Source organism: Lactuca saligna, chromosome 4, assembly GCF_052625555.1.
Source record: "Lactuca saligna cultivar CGN05327 chromosome 4, ASM5262555v1, whole genome shotgun sequence".
NCBI classification, from domain to species: Eukaryota; Viridiplantae; Streptophyta; class Magnoliopsida; order Asterales; family Asteraceae; genus Lactuca; species Lactuca saligna.
The window spans coordinates 33,973,379-33,993,256 of record NC_136420.1 but is presented as its reverse complement, the minus strand read 5'-3'; the positions used below and the strand labels follow the sequence as shown (position 1 = coordinate 33,993,256).

The 19,878-nt window shown below is 36.5% G+C and overlaps 1 long non-coding RNA gene and 1 pseudogene across 1 annotated transcript; both read left to right on the top strand.

The window, feature by feature from the left end:
- Nucleotides 1–11,629: 11,629 nt before the first annotated feature.
- On the top strand, nt 11,630–16,248 carry LOC145039455 (mitochondrial import inner membrane translocase subunit TIM23-2 pseudogene; annotated as a pseudogene).
- Nucleotides 16,249–18,582: 2,334 nt separating this feature from the next.
- Nucleotides 18,583–19,147, top strand: LOC145041061 (uncharacterized). The gene is made up of 3 exons (XR_013679938.1): nt 18,583–18,639; nt 18,878–18,937; nt 19,071–19,147. It is a non-coding gene; the product is annotated as an uncharacterized LOC145041061 (long non-coding RNA).
- The last annotated feature ends 731 nt before the right edge of the window (nt 19,148–19,878 follow it).

The following is a 19,878-nucleotide window of genomic DNA, read 5'->3' as shown; positions in this document are numbered from 1 at the left end:
TTTAACAACTTTAGTCATATCTTGGTCTAGTCCTTTTTCCATCTCAATGCCCTAGGCATTTATTCAATATCTGAAACATATAGGATTCGATAAATAATGTCTTGCATAAAGACATGCTACTTGATCAGTCTCTTGCTACATTTCCATATATATATATATATATATATATATATATATATATATATATACACACACACACACACACACAGACACACACACCATGAACAAATTCTTTCAATCTAAACTTTTAGATTTGAAATGAAGTATGAGTGTGCTCTCCCTTAAGCCTTAATTATAATGAACAACTTCCAAACTCTGCAACTTGCAACTTGATGAAAACCTTGTTTCCTATAAATAGTATTGCCAACTTGCAATACTACGCATAACAATTATACTCTTGCTAGCATAACATTTATGCTTCTATCTGCATAACAATTATGCTCCTACTAGCATAACACTTATGTTTCTCTCTGCATAACAATTATGTGACATCCCCGTTTTCACGGCCAGAAAAGACTGATTTGTTTATGATTTATTTGAAAATCAGAGTATATATTTAAAAAAATATATTGCGGAATTTTTACCCAAAAAAACACGATAAATTCATTATCAAAGCATTTCTGAAGAAATATATTTTGTTCATATTAAAACTTTAGGATGTCATCGTCAATACAGAAACATAAGCATAAATAGAACTCACATTCATTTATATTAGGGATCTACAACTCTTTGAATCTCTCAGTGTGGTGTGGCTTGATATCGACACCTGTGATACAAATAAACTAAGTGAGTCAGGTTGGGAAACCTGGTGAGTACATAGGGTTTTCAACCCACAATAATAAAGTTATTATGTTTTATCATCAAACAATTAACCCAATTACTCATCCTCATTATCTTCTTTATTTCTTAAGGATTTACCCTAAAAATCATCTATCACTCATTCCTAAGGATTCCTCCTAAGGAATAGGCACGCATTCTCATCTTTGCTAGGGTTTATACAACAGGCACTAAGTCCATAGCTGATAGGGTTTATATAATAGGCACTAAGTCCATAGCTGCTAGGGTTTATATAACATGTCCTAAGTCTATAGCTCTCATTTATTGACATTATTATTTTCGAGAGTCCATTCGCTATACATGTCAATGGGTTTTTAGAGTACATCTGAAGAACATATTGTTCACACACATATAGGTTGCGACCCTGGTAGTGTTCCATGGACCGTCTAGAATAGTCCATGGTTGTCATCCATACTCTGGTAGATGACGGGGCCAATGTTTGGGTAAGAGCTTCTCTCATTTTTCACCTCTTGCCCTCATCTCATATTCTATATCACTTTTCATGTCACCATCCAACTCATCTTTCTTCACACATCAACTATTTCATCTACCAATGTTCTACCCAATATATTTTTAGATATAAAATACATATATAATTAAGATCTGAAAAACAAAGTTTAAATCTTTCATCCAATATATATCTCACGTAAACAGATAGTATGCACACACATAGCACGTAAATTATATAAAATACTTCATATCTATGTGTAAAATGGAAGTAACTATGCACTCACTTGATAAGGTGGTGATTCGGACATCACTTCGTTATCTGAAATAATCTTGTTTGATGAAACCGGGAGGTTTGCTCAAAAATCAGGCTTTGTGCGGGCAAAGTTTCGACTGGAAACCATTTTTTTTGGGTCTTCGGGTGTTTGCGTAGTATTATAGGTTTAGGGTATTTGCTACAACATACAAGAAAGTATAGGGTGGAAGAATGGAAAGTTTGTAAAAAAAATTTCGGATGGCTTCGTTCACTACTTATAGTGGCTGAACACTCAAGTTACGTTGGGCGTAACTCTATGGTACGCAGGGTGTACTGCTATTCACCCACTACGTTGCGCGTACATCAAGTACGTTGGGCGTACGAAGAGATTATTTCATATGCGTCAAGGCTACGAACACGTTTCCACCTTGCAATGGAGTAGGCTACGTGGCCAAATATGAACCGTGAACACAATATGACGTTGTGTGTACATATTTATACGCTAAGCGTACCACTTGGTACACTGGGTGTTCTTCCAGCCTCGAAGTATGTGCCTGAAACTTCAAAATTTCATATCTTTCGCATACCTGATCTGTTTTTCACGTTCTTTAAATCCACACGTAGGTGAAATTATGCTCTACAAATTTCGTTTAGACTCCGTCGGCTAATTCTGACTTTATTTTTAAATTTATATTTTAACATGCCAAGATAGGAAAAGTTCATTAAAATTTCATAACTTCTTTATCCAACATCCGTTTTCATCTGTCTTTCTACCTTTAAACCACAATCGACAAGATCTTCGATTATTGTTTAGGTTGTGTCGGCTAAAAATCGCTTGATCTAAAATTTAAGTTTCGGGCTGCATACAACTATACCAAATCTTAGAAAATTCATAACTTCCTCATACGAAGTCAGATTTGGACATTCTTTTTATGCATGCTATCGGTTTAACGTATACTACGACTTTCATTTAGATTGCTATGGCTAAAAAGAATTTATCATAAATTCACTTTTTACATCATACAACGTTGTGTCGGTTCTGTTGCGAAACTTCAACAGGTCATAGCTTTTTCGTTATAACTCGAATTTCGGTATTCTTTATATCCCCAAAATCCTTGTTTCGACCTCTACAACTTTTTTCATAGATATCAAGTCTATCTAACATTTTATTTTCGACTCTTATTTTTATCCTCCATTTATTATTTCATAATAATTAAGTATAAGCACATAAATTCACATAATTCATTCTTATTACATCAAAACGAGTTACAAAGGTTGACCCAGAGTATTACATCATCAATAATGTCTAGCCTAGAAACATGGGCATTACAAATTATGCTCCTAATAGCTTTGGCATGTACCCAAAAATGAACTAGACATCCAGAAATCAATACTTTTTGACTTTCTGACTTAAGTGCAGATTTCTGATACGTAATGTTTCGATAGGTCTTCAATGAGAGTTATCAAGCTCATACACCTTCATTAGATAGCATATGTGTGTGCCTAGACCATTTCAGAACTAATAGCTATAAGTTCCGAAAGTTCAAACTATTTCTTTCCATTTCTCATAATTCGAACTATTAAAAGGGATGTCATAATCATATTGTGAATTTGAGAATGCAATTATCACAACCACTAATCATAATGATATTTACAAATCTTTAAAATCTACTAGCTAAAGTATTTTCCCATAATCATTTTCATGAATTAGAGCAAAACCTTTTGCCACCTAGATTTTACGGTGTATTCGTCCATATCCATGTGAATTTATCAATTCTAACCTACAATCATAAGATAAGGTTGAGAACAAAACCAAAATCAACTTTAGGTTATCCTTTCATTGACTGAACTTCACTTATTCTTAATCTATTGCCTTCCGGTAGCACAAGGGCCTACCAATGCTTCCATGTTGTTTAAGCAGCTCACTTCCACTAACCAATATACTATCACTAACCAACATGCTCTGCCTTTTGCAATCAAATGAGAACCATAGAACTCATAAGCATTACCAAGACAATAGAAACAAGAATGTGTCAACTTAACACGATAAGTTATTAACCTTAATTCGTGTGCTAGTTACAACTAAAAGGTTTATTGTCAATTGACTCCTAAAACTCTTTAGGGTCAATAAGACTCCCACTGACTTCTTGACATATAAATTTCTCTCGCATGGCGCATTCCTCGATGAGTGAAAACAAATAATAAAAAGTTAGTAAGGATTCTTGACAAGAGAATACTTAATATAATTTGTCCTAGTTTACCCTTCGTTTTAACCAAAACATCACAATTACCAATTTCAAATGCGCTATAGTAAGAAAACATTTCTACTCCAAATTTTATGAGGTGTTATAAACCTACTTAGCTTGAAATAAGCTTCAATTCATGATTTCTAGTTACTAGAGTATGACTCTGAAACTTGATTGGAAACGAAGTATGAGTCATCTTTCGATTGAACCATTTCAAGAATATCTAATTCTTTTTCTTAGTCATACAAATGCACTATGATGTTCTTCGAGGATCAATTGTGACATGGTTCCATAATCATTAAGACGATAATGAAACACGATACCAATGCACTCTCCTTTCCTTTTAGATTGGAAGAAACCTTTATATTTCTGCCTAGTAGGTTCTTCTTATTCATTCTATTACACTTTGAAACCTTTTCAAGGTGTTAGAATTATGCTTAATCTTATAAACACAACCATGTTTACTGAAAACATGATGAATATAGTTATTGTTCTTTGTGATGGATCTAAATAGTCCACATCAATGTGTACTAGATCCTCTGTCCTTCACTCAACTCACATAAATATGTGATCAACGAATTAGTCATGATCTTCCAATGATCATGATTCTCATACATCACACAATTCGAATTTTATGACTCCAACTTTCCATCCAATTAAAACTTGGGTGATGGGAATTTCTTTTGACGCGGTCAATCATGACATTGCCACGAATGATATAATTAAGAATCAAATCCATATTTACCATTGCTAATAATAGAAATATAACCACCAATTCTTATAAATGTCATTGCAAGGAAATACAAAGTAAATAAATCAAAAATTCACTTTATTGATAATATGCAGAAAAATGTGTCCTTACAATGCAAAATTATGAAAACTATGTTTCTAGACATTTCCTAAGCAATCTATTAATCTATCACAACTCCTATGCAGCAGCTTCCAAAATCTGATCATCGAACCATTCGACCGAAATCCATCTCTCACAATCAGATTCAACTTACTCTCCTCAAGTTTCCTTCTTTCTCTTAGATCCAGCATAACATCAAAATGTGACTATCACATCATGTAATAAGTATCTACGAATATGAACTTAATATAGTAGAGTTAGATAGTGGATGTACCTGGATTAGAGTCATACGACTTGAATTTACCATCTCTGAGATCTTTTAGGTATTCTGGGTAGCTTTGTATCTAATGCCCCTTCAATTGGCAATAGAAACGTATAGACTTTTCTAGAATAGCCCATGGGACTTTCTCGAAATTATCCTTTGTATTTACCATATGGTCAAACAGTTTGACCGTGACTGATCCCTTTCCATTGGGAAGAGAAATCATTTTCGGACTACCATTGTTGCCATTTGTATCGTCAATGGAGACTTGGGAGACAGATTCTTCAAACATATCTGGCTGATTTGTGCTCTTAATCATTTCTGCTTCAGTAGAAATCAACATGTATGTCAGATTGACTAGAGTCACGTCGTGGACCCTCTCATAGAAGTCTTTAACGAACAAACTATATGAGTCAGGAAGCTAAAGAAGAACCAAATCAATGGACAACTCCCATGGGAAAATGACACCCAACATTCCCAATCTGTCAAGGTGCAATTTCATTTTTAGAACATACGCACACACAGACTTTCCATCTTGATGTTTTCTTGCCAATAAGGCTTGAGTGACTTTGCATTTTTTAGCTTAAAGAAAATGTGGCTCGGGGAAAAAACCGGAGGAGGCGGAAGAAGAGTTGGAGACTCATCATTTCCAGTTCCACCAATACTTGAAGGAGGAAACATTCCTTCACCTTGATCAACATGGGGAAGATCATCTTCAAGAGGAAAAACATTTCCAGAAGGACGAGGAGAACCATTTTTGTCTTGACTCGACATCTATAAAGGGAGAAAAAGATAATTCATGTTAGTTGATTTTAATGCTTAATTATTAACCCAAAAATTCGAATTAAGACTAGGATCAAAGTTTTCGATTTGAATTCTGAAGAGGGATGTCGTAATCAAATTCGAATCTATTTTAGGTAGGTAATGCATTTACCTATTTCAATCTTATGAAACTCCTAGATCTTTTTAAGATTCATTGAACTATTTAGTGACATGTTTCATCTCGATTATGCTCTCACTTTGTGACTAGGATGCTGATGATCACAAACGAGATGTGAATAATCATGCAAATTAGCTTGGTACTCTCGATGTCATTTACCATCTAATTAATGCATTAGTTAACCACATAAGCTCCATTAATCAATGATAATTTACAATACACCCATTGCCAACAATATTAGTCCCACATTCGTATGCCGGTTAACCACACACGCTCCATTAGAAACCAATAAGGTGTAAAGTGAAATTTCATGGGTTAGCATCAATTTCATTTTTTCTTCCTAAAATAACAAAGAGTGGGATTTTTAGAAAAATGATTTATTTGCTTTATAATTTAGTATACTTGAGAATTAAGTGTCAGATCAAACCCGTTCGGCTAACGACCTTCCACTAGTCAAGGGAGCGGTGGGTAAGAGTGGATACCCAATGTCGGTCACTTTATAGATCGCTTCCTTAAACTCTCCTTATATACTGGCTTCGTGAATGAGGCCTACTAACAGTAAGACTGACTTTTCTTATATATATATATATATATATATATATATATATATATATATATATATGTATATATATGTATTAACTTTTAATTTTACAATATATTTAAAATACTAGGGTTCTACATTATAAAAAATTTAAAATTAAACTATTTATTTTAAATTTTAAACTTTAAAACCAATGGTGTATTTTTTAAAACTTTTCAAAAAATACTAGGTTAAATTTTTTATAATTAAATTAACAAATTAATTTTATCTTTGTCAAAAACTTTAACCCAATCATGAATTCATGATAAGGATACAAAATTACTAATTAAAATATCCAATTTTAAACAATTAAAAGGAATTTAAGGTAATTATCCTAATCAATCTATGAGACAATTATCAAAGCCGCAAATTTGGATCTGAAAATCGAACTCGTTGAGTTTGGCAATGCACTCATCGAGTTGATGTTAACTCGTCGAGTTCCAAGATGAGCTCATCGAGTTAGTTGAACAGAATGACGATTATGTTCCCTTCTCCTTTGAAAAATACACAATTGCATCATATTCAACAGAAAACTAATCCTAGACTATGCTACCACTGATGGTTATGAGCATAACAACAATTCCTAAGTGTGCATGCAACCCTAATGCTTTGGATCTAAGTTTTCTCTAATTGAATATACAAACTTGAACACAAAAGGAGAAACCCTAAGAGAGGTATACTATTTTCAAAATTCATATATAACTAGGGTTAGGTTATGTGACAACCCGAAATTTTCATTCGTACAAACCCTACAATCAAGCACTTCAAATACAAGTCAAATACATTTCTACTAATTTTTAGCCGGTTTAAAGTCCATTTGAGTGTTTTTATTAATAATTCTTTAAACGAATAAATAAAAGAAAGTACTTTCTAGGTTCTTGGAGTAGCAATCACACATTTAACACCCTAATAAGGAGTTCACGGCCAAACTTTTGGAGTTTGGGCTATAAACTCCCTTATGGTCGTAAACTCATGCTGAAAGCATGGGTTTACTCTTCATTCTTTCATTTTCCGACTTTCATACTCAAGAACTCCTAACTTCTCTCTCTGGTATCATCACACTCTTCTTCTAATCTTTCAAAAATGTAAGTTTTTCTTTACTTGATTTGTTGTGATAACCTTTTCTCTAGTTGTTATTCGTCATTTCATCCACAAATTCTTCATATTTACTTAGATCTTCATGTGTTCTTCAAAACACCAAGAACACACACTAGTGTTCTTGGACCTTAAACACCCAAACAAGCCTCTATATTGAAAGTACACTTTTCCTAGCTTATTATATATTATAATTAACTTGTTTACACCTTAGAAACATCAAGAAGTTTGGGTTGGAAGAGAGTTTACGGCCAAGGCTCTCCCAAGGTCATAAACTCCCTATAAGTATGCAATGATGCCCTATTTTCCTTCCTAATGATTAGAACTTAGACTAGAACCAACCACCATTGAACTAAGGACCTAAAACTTCGACTTTGTGGAGTTTGCCATGGGTTTACGGCCGTAAACCCATTAGGGCTGTAAACCCTAGGCCGTAAACTCCTTAAGGAGTGGCCCTTGGGCCGTAAACTCAAATGCAATGCCTTACACTCCTTTCATGCAACCCAATGGCCTTCTAACACTTAGACCAAAGTGTTTTCCGTGTTTTAGGGTGTTCATAATTTCTTAATTGTTTAGTTAATCACTAATTAGATACATATATATATATATATATATATATATATATATATATATATATATATGTCTTTATATGCTAAATAGGATCATTATGTGTGTTCAAGTCTTCACTTGACACCTAGCACCTTGTCCAACACTTCCATTCAATCCACTCACTACAGGTAAGTTCATACCCCTTAATTAACCTTTTAAATGATTTTATGGGGGGGGGGGGGGAATACAAGTTGAATCATACTAGTTATTACATCAATCTCATGTGATTAATAACTAGCACACAAATGGATTTTCTATACTTTAAACTGTCTTGTCAACAAAACTACTTGCAAAAGATTATCAAACACTTTTACATGTTAAACCCTTTATAAAACTTAGTTTTAGTTTCCAAATCTTTAATTTCAATTCTTTAAACTCTTATATTGTCAAATCATGTCTAATACATATATAGTTATATAAGTAAGGTTTGAAGGACTTAGGACTGATAGTACGCTCTATTTCCTGTTCCTTGTTTGGGTGTGGACTTAGAGTACCCTATTATTTGTCCAAGTGTCGTTTGATCCTTAGTTATATATATCATGTATATATGTATAGACATAAAAGCCCGTTGTCTTATTTCAATACACTCAGTTATACAAACAGCAATTCTAGTAAACTATAATAGGTATAGTTTAGAGGTATGCTACTTACTATTTCTAGTACAAAGAAACATACAAAGAGTTAGTTCATACATGAGTCAATACATACTGTAAACAATAGATACACTACACTATACAACGGAACATACTATAATGAGAGTCAGAGAGAGCATACACTAGTACATACTATTTATACACACTATATACTATACTAGAGAACTTACTATGATGAGAATCAGGGGAGACATACACTACGCTAATACATAAAGTACATACACACAATAACATCAATGTGAGGCACTACTTCGGGGCATTGCATCTTTGTCATGGCTCGTCTTGTATCCAGAGTCTCCTGAAGGGAGAGCATGAATTCGTGTATAGATCTATACTGGACTGACCGTCCTACACCTTGCTGCTAGCTACAGTGGGACTTGCAGGTCTTAGGGTGATGAATATCATAACATCTCGACGTCTTCGAGCGTTGTGTTTCACTAGTTTGATCAAGTATGGTTACAATTACATCACATTATACCTTAATTAACAATTGGTTTAAGGTAGTTAGTACAATAGTAGTTATAATATTATTATACTACAGTACTTCATTATTTATCCATTACATCTACCTTGTGACCTCCTCACATAAAGGGTAATGTAAAACTATATTTTTACTAATGATAGTCACATTTGGGAAAAATACTCACTTTTACAATGAACAAACATAAGTACACTTGATGCCTTGGTAAAAGGCTGCTTTTAATAGAAAATATAGGATTCTCTAGGAGATACAAACAATTACTACAAACATTTTACATATTTTTACACTCAAACTCTTACAAACATTTTCACACAAATTATGACACTAAATACTTATGAATTCACCAGCTTTAATGTCGATAAACTCTTTCAAAATAACTTGTATTCTTAGGTCATCAGTAGACAGGTACCGAGGCCAGCTTTTTAGAAGATGGAGCACATTCAAGACTCATCTTTTATTTTGATTCATATTTTGGTGTCTTATAAACCATAGAACACAGTTGTATTAAAATGATATAATTAATGCAATGGAAGATCTTATTTACTTGTTACTATTATTCTGTGTGGTGATACTATACATGACATCCTCCGCCCCAGAACGTTTCCGTCGTTCTTGGTTTTGGGGTGTGACAGATTAGTATCAGAGCATCGTTTATAGTGAATCTAGTATATCGACCCATAAAAGATATACTTACTATAATCACAATAGGATTAAAATACTCTGACCAAGAGTTTATACTTTTAAATAATAAAATATTTAACTAAGTATACATGCCTACATTCATACTAAAATCAGTGACACAATGACAAAAACAAAAGTATTACGATTGTTGAATATTGCAAGTAAGCTCGTCGATGTATGGTCAGTCCTGGGAGTGGCATAGCCTGATCAACTATGCTGGTCCGAGGAGTGATTAGCGTATGCGCAAGAATGGTTGTGATATGGCAACAAGTCTAAAACTTACCAGCACTATTACAATGAAAATATTAGAACGGAACATAAGTCTAAAATACTATAGGAGTATTTTGTGTTACTATAATTACTTGTCTGAAAACTAAAAAGGTCTTTACTGGTAGGTTAATAGTTGCTAAGTGGATACGCTGAAGTTATGTGTATCTAGGATGTCATAGACTTAGAATTTGTGATCTTTGCTTTACTCCCTGTTCCTTGTTTGGTTGTGGGTTTAGAGTTAGGGTCACTTATTCGAAGGCCTATCCTATTTTAAATACATCTAACTGGTATGCACTATGCAAGTATTGAAGTAACTGATAAAGATTATCTTATAATTATCTTAAGTAGTACGCCTATTTATATAAGATTATTATACCCCTTTTCTCGCGTAGATACCATGGCTGGATTCCATCATCATTGCGACTCGTACTTTCCACACCACGGCAATGTTGGATGGCAAGAAGAGGAACCCGGAGATGAGCATCCAATCCCTCTAGATGATCACCTCGAAGAAGGCTTCTCGGATGGTTCTAACTCCGAGCCTGAAGTCAACAACCTACCCCGAGTAGGTCAAGCCCCGAATTACAACCCCCGACCAGCATTTCAGGTCCTCATACCCTTGTGGGCAACAAACTTGAATCGCTAGAGCAACGAACAGCGTCAATCCTTACCCTACAACGGGGACTGAAACTTTTACAACATAAGCGAGGGTGGCTCGGCTGACCTAGTGCTACCCATCATGGTCCGTAGAATTGCTCGGAATGTCGAGCAAGGTCGGGCAGCCATCGACCGGGTCATGGAGATTGATGCTAATTCTGGTGTCAACACGGTCCGCATTCACCATCTTGAAGAGTCTATGGAAAGGACCAGGAGGACCAATGAGACTCTGCAGCAACAGCTAGCTGCCTCCCGAGCTGAATTCATAGAACTTCGAGTACGCCAGAGGGCTCATGAGCGACGCCTTCAAGAAGTGGTTTGTCAACTGGCAGATCCGAGGGTTCGCCCGAGGAATTCCCATCGTCGGTAGAAGATGTTTAGTACATCTTTTCTTTTGATTCAAGGAATAGGCTTCCCTAATTATGCCCTAAGTGGCACTTGTCTGTAAAATTTACTATCTTAAAGGTACTTTAACTAGAATTCTAAAAACTGTCAACCTTTTTCCCTTATGGTAGATCATTTTTTCCCGATAGATCATTTTTTCCCGAACTTGTTAGATCAATGATACCAGTAATATTGACACTTATCTAATTTGTTGGAAAAATCTATACTCTTCTATTTCCTTACTCTCCTACTATACTGCTATTTCAAAACATACACTCATTCAACTGTTGGACTACGGCGATTTAGCCCATGAAACACTCTTACTATACTTACAATTGACTCTAACTATCTTGTCCATAATTATAACCTTATAGTTGAAGGATGCCTCCTCAAAAATCAACAAGGCGTAATCCTCCACCTCCACCTCCACTTCTTCCAGTAATTAATACGGTAGCTCTGAATGCTGCAGTAGTTGTGGCAGTGGCAACTTCCATGGCTCGGTATCACTCCACCGGTGCCAGCGGAGGTAGTACGCCAATTCATTCTACTCAAGGTGAAATCCTTGTGCGCTCGAGAGATTTCTCCTACAAGGACTTCACTAACTGCAAGCCAGAGTCCTTTAAGGGGGCTGGCGGAGTCATTGCGCTCTCGTAATGGTTCAAAAAGACGGAGTCGATCTTCGAGATTTGCTCCTGCCTTGCCGTGAGCAAAGTCAAATTTGCTGGGTGCACCTTCGATGAGAAAGCCCTGACATGGTGGAATGGCCATGTCAAGTCACTAACTCTCATAGTGGCAAATGACATGGGCTGGGAAACTCTAAAAGACCTCATGATTGAGGAGTACTGCCCGAGGGACGAAATCCAAAAGTTGGAACAAGAGCTTTGGAGCCTAACCATGAAGGGCTCCAACATAGTCGCTTATACTGCTAGATTCAGCGAACTAGTGGCCCTCTGTCCCAACGTGGTTCCCACCGAGGGAAGGAAAATCAAAAGGTACATCTGGGGGTTGGTGCCTCCATATCAGGGAAATATCTTATCGTCAAACCCTACTACCTTCGACAGTGCCAAATGATTGGCACAACGACTCATCGGTCATGGAGTCCAATCCCCGTCATCGACAACAACCCTAGCCATCTCAGAACCCTCCAAAACCACTGACAACAAGCGGAAGTTCTAGGATGATAAGAAAAAACAAAAGGTGCCAAAAAGCAGCAGGTTGTGGCGGTTCATGCCGCAATAGCACCTGCCGCTACTGCTTCGGTGAAGCACTACTATGGAAACTTGCCGAAGTGCAACAAATGTAGTTTCCACCATAATGGACCCTGCCCGGAATTGCAGTGCTCCAACTACAACAAGAAAGGACACACTGTTTGCTTCTGCAGATCCCCGGCAAGACCAATCAACCAGGTCCCATGTGTTGGTGTGACTCAGTCATGCTATGGGTGTAGCGAAGTGGGCCACTATCAAAGGGACTGCCCCAAGTCAAGAAATGCTGGTGGAGTGGGAAGAGTTCTGGCTATAGGCCACGAAGAAGTAGTTGCTGACCCTACGGTGGTGACTGGTACGTTTCTCCATGAAATGTATTATGCATGCATATTATTTGACAGTGGGGCAAAGAGAAGTTTCATAAACTAGAAATTTTCACGCTTATTTAAACAACAAGCACACGCACTTAAAGAACCATTCACTATAGAAATGGCTAATGGGAAGACTGAGAGCACTAGTAGCATATACATAGGATGTAACCTAACTCTAGATAGCCATTCATTTCCAATCCAACTCACGCTAGTCTCGATTAAAAGCTTCGACGTCATCATCGGCATGGATTGGTTGAGTCTTCATCGTGCCGACATCATGTGCTATGAGAAAGCAGTCCGTCTAAACCTTCCGTCTAACGAAACTCTTATTATCTACGGAAACAAACCTGGCACGAGTCATTGTATCATCTCAAGTATTCAAGCACAGAAGTACTTACGTAAGGAATATCGTGCATTCCTTGCTCATGTTATCGATACGAGCCTAGAAACGAAAGAACTAAAGACCATCCTGGTAGTGAGTGACTTTCCCGAAATCTTTCCAAAAGAACTACCCGGATTACCTCCGCAGCGAAAAGTCAATTTCTGAATCGACTTAGTTCCAGGAGCTACCCTAGTAGCCAAATCGTCCTACCGATCAGCACCAGCAGAGATGCAGGAACTATCTGGTCAACTTAACGAACTACTCAGCAAGGGCTTTATTTGACCAAGCTTCTCACCCTGGGGAGTACCAGTCTTGTTCATTAAGAAGAAAGACGGATCATTCCGTATGTGTATCGACTACAGAGAACTCAACAAACTTATGGTAAAAAATCGTTACCCTCTGCCTCGCATAGACAATATATTTGACCAACTGCAAGGGGCGAGTTACTTCTCTAAAATTGATCTAAGATCCGGATATCACCAGTTACGAGTTCTAGAGGAGGATCTTCTGAAGACAACCTTCCGAACTCATTATGGACACTACAAGTTCGTGGTGATGCCATTTGGATTGACCAATGTGCCCACAATATTAATGGACTTAATGAATAGAGTATGTCATCCTTACTTGGATCAGTTCGTCATCGTCTTCATTGACGACATACTGATATACTCTCGAAGTAAGGAGGAACATAACAATCATCTGCGACAAGTTCTAGGAACCTTGTGAACAGAAAAAGCTCTACACAAAGTTCTCAAAGTGAGAATTTTGGATCTTAAGAGTCGAATTCTTAGGACACGTGGTTAGCGAAGAGGGAATCCATGTGGATCCATCCAAAATAAAGACCATTGAGAACTAGTCAGCACCGAAGACACCTATAGAAATTCATCAATTTCTAGGCCTCGCTGGCTACCACTGCAGATTCGTACAGACCTTCTCTCGGATTGTGAAACCCCTTACTACACTGACCCAGAAAGGCGTGGCCTTTGATTGAGAAGAGAAACAAGAAAAAGCGTTTCAAATGTTGAAACGAGCCTTATGCACCGCACCGATACTATCCCTCCCCGAAGGGATAGAAGACTTCGTTGTATACTGTCATGCATCCAACCAGGGGCTCGGCTATGTTCTAATGCAACGAGGTAAGGTCATCGCCTATGCCTTGAGGAAGCTGAAGACACACGAAGTCAACTACACTACACAGATCTTGAGCTGGGAGCAGTTGTGTTTGCTGTGAAGATCTGGATACAATATCTGTATGGTACGAAAAGCACTGTCTTTACAGACCACAAGAGTTTACAACACATATTCGATCAGAAGGATCTCAATATGAGACAACGATGGTGGGTCGAGCTACTCAATGACTATGAATGCGAAATTCGTTATCATCCGGGTAAAGCCAACATAGTAGCAGACGCCCTAAGTTGGAAAGAATATTATGGTCGAAGGGTCAAATCATTGACCATGACTATCCATTCACATCTGTCCACACAAATTAAGGAGGCTCAGCTTGAAGCCTTGAAAACTGAAAACGTGACGGGTGAATCCCTTAGAGGAATGTACAAGAACTTAGAAGTTAAGGGTGGCGGAGCCTTATATCTCATGGACCGGATCTGGAAACCGAAACACGGTGGATTCACGGACTTGGTCATGACTGAAGCACACAAAAATCGATATTCCGTCCACCTAGGTTCAGATAAGATGTATCTGGATCTTAAAAAGTTATACTGCTGGCCTAACATGAAAGCAGAGATTGCTACCTTCGTGAGTAAATGCCTTACTTTCCCTAGGAACAAGGATGAACATGAGTACCGCCTACCATCCTTAGACCAAAGAACAAAGTGAGAGAACCATCAAGGCTTCTCCATTTGAAGCCCTCTATGGCTGGAAGTGCAGATCCCCTCTATGCTTGGCTGAAGTGGGTGACACCCAGTTACCTTCACTACTAGAAAAAAGCCCTTTAATGACGCGCAAACAATGACACTCGCTGATAGAGAACGCGCATTTATGCATGCCCTAAAAGTTAATGTCAGTTTTGCAAAATTTGAAGGATAGAGAACACGCATTTGTGCGTGCCCTAAAATTAGTGTCCAAGAAAAAAAATTAAAAACACGGAGGGCACCTATCATAAAAATGGGCGTCGTGTAAATGTGTCGCTTTATATTTTTTTAAGGAAGGCGCGGTCTCTCATTTTTAGTAGCCCGGGGGGAATGAAATCCCAAAAAATTAAACACCCCGCCTCTAAAATCCTCTACTAAAAAACCCTAATAGTTTGTCTCTCTCTCTCTCTATCTCTCTCTCTCTCTCTCTCTCTTATGCTCTATCTTTCTCTCCTTTGGAATCAGATTTTTGAAAGATCGAAACCCTAATCGTAGCCCTAACTACAACATGTCTTACCATACGTGATCTTCAAATCAAAACGAAAGCGGCGACCACCACGACAACCGTCAACTATACAATCCTTACCAAGATCTTATAGAGTCCCCGCACAAACCCTGTATAAACCTCCCACATCTCCCGAATACCTCTTTCAAGAGGAATCCATCGCTCAACGGCGTTCGTGGGGCGAAAACCTGACATACTACACCAGCATTGGTTACCTCAGCGGCGCAGTAGTTGGCGCTGGGAAAGGTTTAGTAGAGGGCATGAAGGCTTCTGAGGCTAGAGACACCATGAAACTTAGGGTTAACTAGAATGAAATGCGTGGTGGTTGGAATAGCGACTGGAGCGTGGTGGCTGGATTAGCGACTGGAGCGCTTTACAAAACGGCGGCCAGCCCTAGGTCGGCGGCTGTTGCCGGAGCTATTGGTGGAATAGCGGTGGGATTAGCCATGACGGGGAAGCAGATTTTGAAGAGATACGTACCAATCTGAGCTCGATCTGTATTCAATTTCATCTTACTACAAGTTTTGGTCTTTTGAGATCTCAAAAGGTGATTCATCTGTAGTCTTTTACAATATTTTAGTATTTTACAATAATTTAGATGATTGACATAATTTGGCATGGAATGAAATGCGTGATTTTGTTTTGAGCACTTAATAGTTGAAACCCTTTATGTTGTGTACTTTGTAAGTGACTGGAAGGGTTTAGTCACAAATAAATCATTGTAGACTTTGATATGGGAATTGTATCAACACAGGTTTTTGTGGCTTTATTGGTTGATGAATATTTGTTCAGGTGAGAACACATATTGAATATTTGGTTGATGAATATTTGTGATTTTGATTATTGCAGATACAGGGGCTGTGAGGCTTTAAATTTATCATTATTTGATTGTTGTGACTACACAACACGAAGTTTAAACTCACGTTTTGTTGGTGAATCTGAGAGAGGAACAATATGCCTCCAAATCATTCTTTACTAAATTTGCCGATTCAATTACACGTGCCCCCATGGTATTCATTGACTCTACTCCAGTTGGACGAATTCTAGCAAGGGTAAGATAAAAAAAATTAAATAAATTCAAATGGTAACATGTTTACTTTCTTCTGACGAATTGACTTTTTTATCTTTACTTGTTTTCATAAATTCAAATGATAACTCTCAAGTTGATTTCTTATGATCAACAAGACAACAACTATCCATTAAGTAGTGTCTGGAAAATGATGTTACTGAAGTATTTGAGAAATGGAATAGATAATAGATGAGGGTAAATTTGTAAAAAGTTAGGATCTAATCATCTAACCCTCAGCTTCTCTATTAAATTGTTCTATGCTTTTGCAGAGTTGAAGTTGCTTGAGCTGCACATCCTACTGTAGATGTATTTATTAATTTCGCGTCCTACTGAAGGTCAGTTTTAATTTTTAAGTTTTTACTTTTATATCATTCTTAAATCTTTCTATCAATTTGACTTAAAAATTGCAAATTTTATATTTATTAAAAGTTTTCAAGTTACAAGAAGTAATGATATTGAGTATTCCCCCACAAACATTTTTTTCAAGAACTCGGTTGTTGGTTAGTGACATCAACAAACATTTATAAAAAATTCTGAAAAGGATAATATACTTATTGTACTTGGAACAGGGACCAAAATGTTACACTTCAAATAAGGACCAAAACTACAAAAAAAAAAAAAAAAAAACTTAGTAGGACCAATTTTGCAAAAATTCCCTATAGCCAGGGACCATTTTTGTAATTTACACCTACTGTTTCAAAATTGGAACAAAATAGAAACTTGGTTACTATATTTATAAAAATTGTTTCAATAAACATAAACCCACTAAATCATACTACAACACATCAACACCACATCATGTCAATTAAAAATACAAAAATTCACAACAAAACAATTGTTTCATGACATTCGTTCCTTATTTTACAACAGTGTTGCTGCTTCATCCAATCTTGCCCTCAAACAGCCCACCATCAGAGTTGTGGCTATTATAGCTGGAGCTTTCAAAATTGGTGACACTGAAGGAATAATTGATAACATTATTCAATGCAAACTTTACAGACCTGGATATGTTGGATTTGTCTCCAAATCTGTATGTTTTTTCTCATTTGTGTAATTACACGAGCATTCAAGATGCAAGACAGGTTCTGTAAGGACTATATGAGGCTAGTGGATACAGATGTAAGTACTTTCATTTTCACAAATGCAACCTGGGAATGGTTGGTTTTGAGAATAGAAGCCCTTTCGAACCTGACCTTGTTTATAGCTAGTTTTCTCCTGGTTTTCATACCAAAGGGTTTTGTGCCTCCAAGTTTGTGATTTCCACTTCCCACTTTTCTTCATATTCATTTGAAGGCAACATTACATATATATTAACTCGATAGTTGAATATTTGTACATATTTGGTTTGGCATTTATTAAAGAATTGTGTCAAGACTCAATAGTATGGTGCCACTACTTTCCAAACTACAATACTACTTAGATATCTTAACTAGTGTATTAGTGACCCACTTGTTGCATTTTCTTAGATGTAGTAGATTTGACCAGCAGATGGACACAGGTTATATTTGTTATTTAATTTATAACGGGTCAAATAAAAAATTCAGGGATGCATTCTACTTTTGGTCACCATGTCCAACAGTGAAGACACTCAAGCTGCCATTAATGCATAGAAGCTTTTGGATTCTCTTTCTTCCTCTGATCAAAATGTCATCCAAATGGAAAAAGCTAATTACTTGACACATTTCCTTCATCGATCAATATCTTCAGGTATTAATTTATACGAAGCCTTTTATTACAATATCTTCAGTATCATTGAGACATTTTTTTTTTCACATGTTCTGAAGAAGTGAAGATGAGCATGGTGACAACAGTAGTTGAAATGGAATTCACAGATCACGGCAAACCCTAGTCTTGGATGCCTTGCTCACAAATATCATGTAGCAAACCAGGGATGTATGGGCAAAAGCTAATTACTTGACACATTTCCTTCAGATGCTTCTATTGAATGTCGTCGTCCACCAAGGATGTATGGGAATTATGTAAATGTAAGGTCATTTTTTATTTTTATACACAATAAGAATAAACAAACTTAAACTAGTACAAATTTATTTTATTATCTGTAAAATTATGTTGTTGAAGTGTATTATGAGTTTAAGCACAAAAAAGACTGTCAAGGTGTTCATGTTGTAATTTTTTTTTCTCACAATAAACAGAATAAAAATAGTGCAAAACTAATGGCTTTCTTTTAATTTCCCCTGATGGGTTTACCCTTTTTATTCGCAGTTTTTTTGTACCAAGGAAAATGAATACAATGACCTTGCAATCATCTTCTTTAATACTCAGGTCAGTGTTTATACATAACTCATGTGTTACCTAACCTCATCCCTTAGGCTTTGTTTCTTCTTCTTTTTCTTCTTCTATTCTTTTATCTTTTTTTTGTTTTGTTTTTTTTGATTTTCCATTTATTTGGATGCAGGATGATGCTATAAGAAATCTATTCAGTGCGAAAACCATTCACGAGTAAAGCGCCCAAAGCCTGCTGACCTTTCTGGTATCCCTCACCTCCATTTTACTTGACATCTATTTTGTGAAAACAAAATAATATATAATAAATAGCAATTAGGAATAGGATATAGATTGGTATAAAGAAGCCTTCTAAATTTTTTTTTAATGTTTGATCAGATTATGAATTGAGAGGTTACAAAATTAGTGTGGGAATGACTGAGAAATCTGCTCCAAGAGCTCCTCCTACTCATGAGCACGGGTCAAAATTTGATATCACTGTGTCAGTTTTGTATGTTATTTCCTAGTCTACAGCTGATAGAAAAATTCCATATAAAATATTAAATTTCTTAAAAAATAAGTAAGTAGCATTTAAAAATATTAGTTTATAAATTATTCTTTGATTTGACAAAATAACAATTAAAAAAATAAGTAAGTAGCTCATTTTCTTCCATCTTTCACTTTCTGCTCTTATTATTATACTCATTAAACATAAATGATAAAAGAATTATATAACATTTCTTCTTCTGCTTCTTCTTCTTGTCTAGGGGTGCATTGGTAATTGCAGACGAAGTTCAGTGAGCGTTTTCTGTTGACTTTTTTGTACTTGCAAAATCACAAAATCAGCATTTGATGCCACCATATGCTGCTTTCTATCCACATGGAGGTGTTTATGCAAATCCTGTAGTTCATCTTGTAAGTCTTCTCAACCTTTCTAAGATCATCTTGTAAGTCTTTTATGAAGGTGGAAACAATATTGATGGGAACTCACACAGGTGGAA